Source organism: Mastomys coucha, unplaced genomic scaffold, assembly GCF_008632895.1.
Source record: "Mastomys coucha isolate ucsf_1 unplaced genomic scaffold, UCSF_Mcou_1 pScaffold13, whole genome shotgun sequence".
Lineage (NCBI taxonomy): Eukaryota > Metazoa > Chordata > Mammalia > Rodentia > Muridae > Mastomys > Mastomys coucha.
In genome coordinates, this window is record NW_022196895.1 from 29,407,085 (window position 1) to 29,415,409 (window position 8,325).

An 8,325-nucleotide genomic window follows, 5' to 3' on the forward strand; every position below is an offset into this window, starting at 1 on the left:
AAAAAAAAAAAAAAAAAAAAGAAATTCCTGCTCCAAATTTTCAATCTGTCCTACCATGCATGCATGTGGTGAACGAACGCCTGCTAGTAGCTGACTCACTTGACTGGCCATTGGAACATTTGTAATGCAATGTCCACTATTTTTATGAGACACAAAGGGAATAGAAAAATTCTGTGACATTTTTACTGCTCTCAATTAGTTTAAAGTCATATTGCAGAGACAGCACTAGCCTTCATGAAATCACAAGCCAAATGCAAACTAGTAAATAAGACAAATAAAAGGTATCTGAGAGCTTGTTGTCTGGGCTTTGAAATTAGAGGACAGAGAGGGACACTCAGAGGGCTAACGGAGTCCTCACATCTATGAACAATAGAGGCATCTAGAGAAGGCAAGGACAGGACAAGCAAGTACAGGTGTGCCAATGGAAAAGAGGGATAGATGGAGAGATGATACATGGATGGAGAGGGGCAAATACACACAGACTCTAAGGGAAAAAGGAGATGTGTCAGTTTATCGATTCAACAAATGTTTATTGAATACCTGTAGTACACTAGGCACTGGGGTCTGGAAAAACAAAACATTGAAATGTTTATAACTTATTTTAACATTGTAGCCTTTTATTCTCCTGCAACCGTTTTTTTTTTTGTTTGTTTGTTTGTTTGCTTGCTTGCTTGCTTGCTTGCCACCCAACTCTCATCCATGTTACTCGGTAAGAGGTCTCAAGAGTTCTAGGATTTGGCTTCTAAATACCAGAATCTAAAGATAAAAACAATTTCTGAGCAATAGTACAGAGCTTAGAAGCATCATGTTCTGTCTGTCTTCCTCTGAATTTATGGAGCCGATGTCTAAATATATGCCTTCTGATACTAAATATAAAGGTGATAATCTCGCAGGAGCTCGTGGGGGTTCTTCAGCTGAACTGGAAAGGCCAGCAGGGCAAAGCTGCTGGGCTGTAGAATCTCAGATGTCCAATGAGTCTGAAGTTGTAAGTTTCACCTTCAAGTAAAACAAGCGCACTGGATTATAACTGAGATGTGAGAGCTCCCAGCAGCCTCCTTGAATCGGAATAGCTTTGCAACTGCAAAAGCCTGATGGGGGAGGGGTCATAGCCTCTTTAGAAAAACTGTTTTGTTTTGCTTTTTTTTTTTTTAAGAATGAGAAAATAACAGCATGAGATAAGAGTTTAAATAGTGTAATAGACGACATTTGTGAAAACAGAACAGTGGAGTTAAAGCGCAGGGGGAAGGCACAGAGAGCACAATAAGTGAAACTCAAAAGAAAACCCACCAGGTAGGCCTGTGACTACACCAAGTACAGGTCTAAGAGTTAACTAGGTAATTATCCACTTCCCCATCCAGCCCATGACCTAACTAGAATATTTTGCTGTAAAAGTTAAACTGTAGTGGTTGTTTGGGAAGAGTATCATGTCTTTTTTTTTTTTTTTTTTTTTTTTTTTTTTGACAGAACTAGCTTTTAGAACATAGGTCAATTTTAATTTCAACAAAGAAGATTGGAGTGAGCTGTTTGCACAAAGTCAGAGAGTGCTGGAAAATTAAATCATGGGCCCCAAACATTCTAAAAATTCAGTGCAGAAACTGGGTATATAATTTCACGCCTTTGTTAATAATTTAATCTTTTAAAAAAAAATTTTTGCAACCCCACTGTCTAATCCCACAGGGGATTAATGAGAATTGAAAACCTTCGGCCCTAGGAGTTGATCGGAAGTGATTTACTTCTCCTCTGTTGCATTCTTTTCACTCCCACTGCTAGATTTTTGTGTTTCCATTTGTCACATCTCAGGTAAACACTGTACGTACAAACTTTTCTTGTAGCCTGAGGTGGATGCCATGTCCTCAGTAAGGAGCTGAACACTCAGCTGTGACACAAGTTGTTTCTGATTTAAAATTGTCCAATGGATAGAGCAGCTCTCTGACTCGGGTCTGCAAACACAATCAGGCTCTTCCGTTCAGTTACTGCCTGTCACAAAGGTGGTTTCAGAACTAATCCTGTGGCGCGCTTCTGTGGAATGAAGGTAGACAGAAGGAAATGCAGGTGCAGGGTATGTGTTTCCAGACATTTCTGGTAGTGGAGTCTACTGTTTAATGAGATATAATTTTAAAAGTAAACAAGTAAAAGTAATGGGTTCTCATTATTTAAAATATTTTTATTAGTTGGTTGCTCGTAGCTTTGTGTAAACTGGTCATTATTGATCCCATGCAGGACAAGCTTCATGGACATGCTAGCCATGCAGAAGCTCTTCAGAGACTGCTCCCAGAAGGCCCCACACTTGATTGAAGGCTGTTGTTTTCTTGAAATTCTCCACAGATTGGTCTTTGAGCTGGTGTTTGTAAGTGAAGTCCTCTGATGCACATTTGACACACACAAGCACAATCTCCTGCTGTCTTTTCTGGACTCTTTGTATTGTCTCCACTATGATCCTGAACTCAGAGCCCTGGTAGAGTTCACCAGCTGTGAGCAGCAGCCAAAGCGCACATTTTGGGGAAGAGAGATTTAAAGCCAAAAATTTCTCCTAAACCCATTGAACTCAAGTGTGATTGCAGAGCACAGGTAATTCTCCTCTGTTGAGGACGGAAGTCTCATCCTTTGGGATGACCAACCCTGACTGGGAGTGTCTTCAACAGAAGTAACTAGGTCTCAAATAAGAGAGTTCCATAACACAATTTGCCATGTATAGTTTATCTCCATTCATTTGGTAATCGGTTTGACTATCTGTGTTAGATATTAATCTTTTGCCAACAAATAAATCAATAAGCATCCACCTCTTTAGGACAGGAGATAGTTGTGAAACAGAGCCCACAGAAGTGAGGCTCCACAGAAAGCAGGAGACAGAACTTAGTGTTCCTTGGTTGCATTTCCAAAAACAAAAGAGACCCTGTGGTCCTTAAGAAAGACACCCACAAGCCATGGAACTAGGAAAAGGCATCATTAAACACAGTCTACTCTTATGGTTTCACCCTGAGGGCCTCTAATCCTGTCCCACCCACCCAGCAATCATCCTGTGATCTCATTTATTAACAGGAAAGTGAACAGCCTTTGGCAACCCTTTGAGATCTCTATGTGGCTGCTACGAAGATGCTACATCCTAAGAAGCCAGTGCCCACACTCTCATGTATAGCATCCGTTTCCTACTTGTCTTCTTTCCCTCAGCCTAGAAGAGTTAGGCCCGTGCTTATCTCTGTGTTAAAAACATTTTTAAATAAACTAAGATTTGTTTCCTAACAGGACATATGCTCCAGACACAGCGCTTATAAACTTCCTAAATGGTATGCTATAAGAAATGAGGAAAAGAATGTCTCACTCCTCACTTTGAACAAGAGAGAAGCAAGTCTCTGAAGATGTATTTAGCCCTTCTAGTCTGAGCATGTGTTGACAGGTTAGGAGACCACACTGGCACTCAAGTATCACTTACTGTAAATCCATGGAGCTGGCAATGGGCAAGGAACTGCGCCAACCCCTCCCCCCAACTCAGGCTACTTCTCAGTATTCGCCAATCACTTCTGGTAAAAGTGACACAGAAGAAAATGAGAAGCCACCTTACTGTTCCTTTTCTTCTCAATCTCTCTCTCTCTTTCTCTCTCTCTCTCTCTCTCTCTCTCTCTCTCTCTCTCTCTCTCTTTCTCTCTCTCTCTCTCAGGAAGTGCTTGACAAACAGCTTTGGTAGAATACATATCTGTTAAAAACTGGAGAAAAAAGTAAGCTAGTCTTGTGCCTTCCCACTTTTATTAACTTTTAAAAGCCAGTGTACAGCATAATGGGTTTCATGACGTCATCTTGACGTTAAAATGTGCACCTATATGCACAAGCTACAGAATATCACTTGTGATTCACCACAGATTCCACGCAAGAGTTAGATTCCCTCTTTTCTTTTTCGGAGAGGAAACCGGAAAAGGAGGTAATATCATTTGACATGTAAAGAAATAAAATATCTAATAAAAATTTTGAAAAAAAGAGATTGATCTCAGATCCTTGTGCTTGTGTGGAAAGTGTTATAAAATGGATTTTGATAGATGCCTCCTGAAGTATTTGAGGATCGAATGTTACAAGGAGTACAATTAACTTACAAATATTTGAGTAGAGAAATAGATAGGCAAATGAGTAAATAAATGTTTATGCTTATTACACACAGAGAGAAGTTACAAAAATGTACTAAGAAATGAGACAAAATGCAAAATGTTAACAAATGGTTAAATCCACATTTTAGCTTGACTTGGATAATATGTTAGGGAGATCTGTTGTACAACCTGTTAATTATACTTAACAATGATATTTTAAATACTAGAAAATTGATAGGAAATTTAAAATTTTCTCACCACAAAAATATGAAATATGTAATGTAACAGACATATTAAATTGATTAAGTCAATCCCCAGTACAAGTATATATGTATGTATATATATATATATGTACACAATACACATGTGTATATATACATATATATAGATATATATATATGTATATATATATATACACTGTATTTTGGTATTGTTAAAGTATAGTTTAGACTTGCCAATATAATTGGTAAATCTAGATGAAACTCATGGTAGTTAGGCCTTGATTGTCAACTTGATTGGTTTGGGAGACACTCAAGGTATCAGAAAAGCACCTGGGGTGCCATGAGGGTGTTCTCAAAGTGGACCAGTTTGTAAGACTTCTGACCTAAGCATAGTCCAATTCATTGAGAGATTCGAAATCTGAATAGAACAGTGGAAGATTTGTGAGCGCTCTGGAGGGTGAAGGCGGATTACAGGGAGTAGAGCACAGGAGGTGTGTCTTTAAGGAGCCTTTTCCAGTCTTTGCACTTCCTGTCCTCCATGAGATAAACTGCCCTATTCTCCCTCATCCTTCCCTCCATGACAGAACGAAGATTTGAAACTAGGAGTAAAGTCAACCCTCCACCCCCTTGAGTTGTCCACATCAGGCTCTCTTCCACAGTACAAGAGAAGTAACCGAGGACATGCAGGTGTGGCTGTGATTCTTAGCTCCCTTCTGTAAATCTGAAATCCTTCAACAGAGAAGAACATGCATAAAGATAAAAAATACCTGTGAACATCTGTTCTTGTCTCCTTCAGTTTACTCCAGGGTGAAAGAATACTACATACAACTATCCATGCAGGTGGACCCCCTGGGACACCTCAACTAGGTATGTGTCATCCTAGAGTGTCTCTATACAGCAGAGAGCAGGAGGCCAAGGCACTTTTCAAAATAAGAGCTAACCCTCAACCCCTCTCTTCCCTCAAGGCATCCCTGCTCTTCTTTGGGGGCTCACAGTTTAAAGTCATATGTCAGGCTAAGCATTTTTTTGAAAGGAAGTATGGAAAAGAAGAGGGCAAATAACAACTTCTCACCGAGAATCACTCACTAGATTTGTTACAGTATAATAACTGTTGATCTCATATCAGAAGGCTATTATGCATCTAATAAAGCTCTCTAGCCTTGTTTTTAAAGGATTTGAATTATCATCATCATCATCATTATTAGCAGCAGCAGCTGATGCTGCAGTAGTTTTGTATGGACCCCTGTGCCTCTGCCCTATAAGTGGGCTTAGAAGTGGATCTGGTGATCTGGTCACAGGCCTCTTTAATCATAGGTATGAGTGAGCAGTGGGTTTTAGCAACATGCTCCTGATATGGGAAGGGCCCCCAAGCTCTGGAAGCCGTGCTCTGAGTCCTGCCATGGTCCTGGTCAGACCTCCAGGGAGAGCCAGACTTGGTGTGGTTTTTGGCTTGTTAAGAGGGAACAGACCGTGCTGGGGAATTCACAACTTGGAAAGTCTCTTGAAGAAAAATCCAGGCTGGCAAATTTTGATGTCTTTACAAGTCTGCATGTTAGGTAATTAAACCTAATTTATCTTTAAAAATGCCTTATGTTTCTTAATATTGACTTCATCTTAAAAATAACTTCCAAATGAGCCTCCCTCCCTTTTGCTTGTTGACTCGGGGTTGACTGGAAGGGACTCAGCTTCTTCACTTCAAACTCTATTTCCGGACAGTCTCTCTTAGAAGATGGAAGAAATAACTAACTTTACTTTGTCCCATCAGGTTATTCGATCACTGTTGAATAACAAGCCTAACCTTTCTTTCAGATGTCTCTTAAGCATAACTAATAAACATGAAGGAATGTTGCCTGGAAGCTGCCAAATACTATGTAAATGATAATGACTAAAGTGATTCAACCAACTTTGTCAGAATGTAGCATTTTTTTTTCAAAACATCTCCATGTTAGTTTTTAACTGAATAGTTTTCATTAATTCTTTGAGAATTTCAAGCATGTATGCGTGCATACAATGTATTTTGATGCTGTTCATCCCTGCTCCTTCTCTTTCCATATCTTTCTTAACTTCATACCCTCTTCTTTTGTTTTTAAACATAACTCACTGAGTTCAATTTGCTCAGCCCACATACCAAACACGAGTGTGGGCCCACCCACATGGCCAACCTACCAAAAGCCAACTCATCAAGAAAACTGACTCTCCTTCTCTTGGCAGCCATCCATGTCAGAAAACTCAAATAGGGCTTGGGAACTGTGAACCCCTCCTCACTTCACACTGGAGAGCTGATTGGCTGGATCTCTCTCAGATCTTGTGCAGGCAACCACAGATGCTGAGAGCCCTGAGCACATGTGTCCTGCCATGTCCAGAAGACAGTTTTGACCCAGTCCTCTGTGCCTCTGGCTCGTCATACATTGCCTCTAATTCTGCTTCTGTGGGGCTCCCTGAGCCTTGAAGAAAGGGGGCGTGATACAGACACCTCATTTATGTTCGAGCACTCCATAGACACTCTCTGAGCTTTGACCAGTTATAGGGTTCTGCATTAACCACCATTTGCTGCACAAAGTTTCTCTGACATCTGAGAGCTTCAATAACGGCACAGACATAAGTACTCACAGCACAGTTTGATGCTAGTCTGTTTAGCAGAGTAATAGTAACCAGTTCATCCTTAGGACCTATGAGCTCCCCACCATGGATTCTTGGTCATATTTACAGTAAGCATTTTTTTCCTATAGAGTAAGCTTTGAACCCATTCAGAGAGCAGTTTCCACCATAATATTCATGCCACTTGTACACATGGGGATATTTTGCCTGGCCATCATTATTGTAGCTCAGAGGGCCACAGCTGATGACATTTCCTCCCCAGCAGCCTGCAAGGCACCTTCTGGTATTATGAAACATAACCAGCAGGAAGGAAGCTTTTTGGTCAGTGGATTATAAAAGCTGTTTTTTTCCACATTCTATGGCCAATGTATGTGGTAGCTTCAACAATAGGACCTTCCATCAAGTTCTCGTAAGCAATCCTGAGCAATGGCAAAAGACAGTATTAGTAGTTTGGTGGGGGGGTGTCTCTGAGACATCTCTGACCAATGGTTCAAGGGTCACACCTGGCATTGGGTTTTTTATTTGGCAGCTTACAGACTTCTGGTTGAGGGTAATGCCTTGTGTACAGTAACTTCAGTTAAACTTTGCCCATGTGGACGCATGCCTCTGTGTGTGTGTGTGTGTGTGTGTGTGTGTGTGTGTGTGTATGTGTGTGTGTGTATGTGTGTGAGAGTGTATGTATGTGTGTATGAGTGTGAGCATGTGTGAGTGTGTGTATGAGTGAGTGTGTGTGATGCTTATGAAATAGTAGATTTCCATATGGCTCTCTCCAACACTCTTATATTAGTTATTCTTCTCCTTTCTCCCTCCCCCCTCCTCCAACCCCTTCCCACTTAACACTCCTTTTCCACTCATTCCCCTTCCCCATCTTATCAGCTGTGGTCTACTATCCCTCTGTCCTTCAGATCTTTCACACATACCCTTTCTAGTTTCCTGGCCATTCTGATTTTTTAATAATGAAAATTTTACTTTTAAGGAAGCATAGTTTTTAAAAAAGAGATTTTAAACTAAAAATAATAAAACACATAGTTAATTTTATTGAGTAAGACTGGGTGAAAATTGTTTGCTTAGAAGTTTTAAAGCAACTTAAGACTTCAGAAGATGTTTGGGAAGACTTACAAAATGTTTTGGTATGTGTACTTTATAACTTTATAAAAATTTCCATAGAAAATGGCAAATCATTGTGAAGTTGACCTATCAACTCTATTAGGTAAAGAAGAAAAGATTATGTTTAAAATGGGAAAAGGCTAATCATAGCATAACCTATGTTTTATTCTCAACTTTTAATTAAAAGAGACATAAACATGATTTTCTGTTGTGGGGAACACAGTTGACTTTTGCTTCTGCTTTGCAACCTCTCAGAAGCCTGTGTTCATCCTTGCCTTTGGTCATGGGTACATGGCTCAGTAGCCCTGTGTTCATCCTTGCCTTTG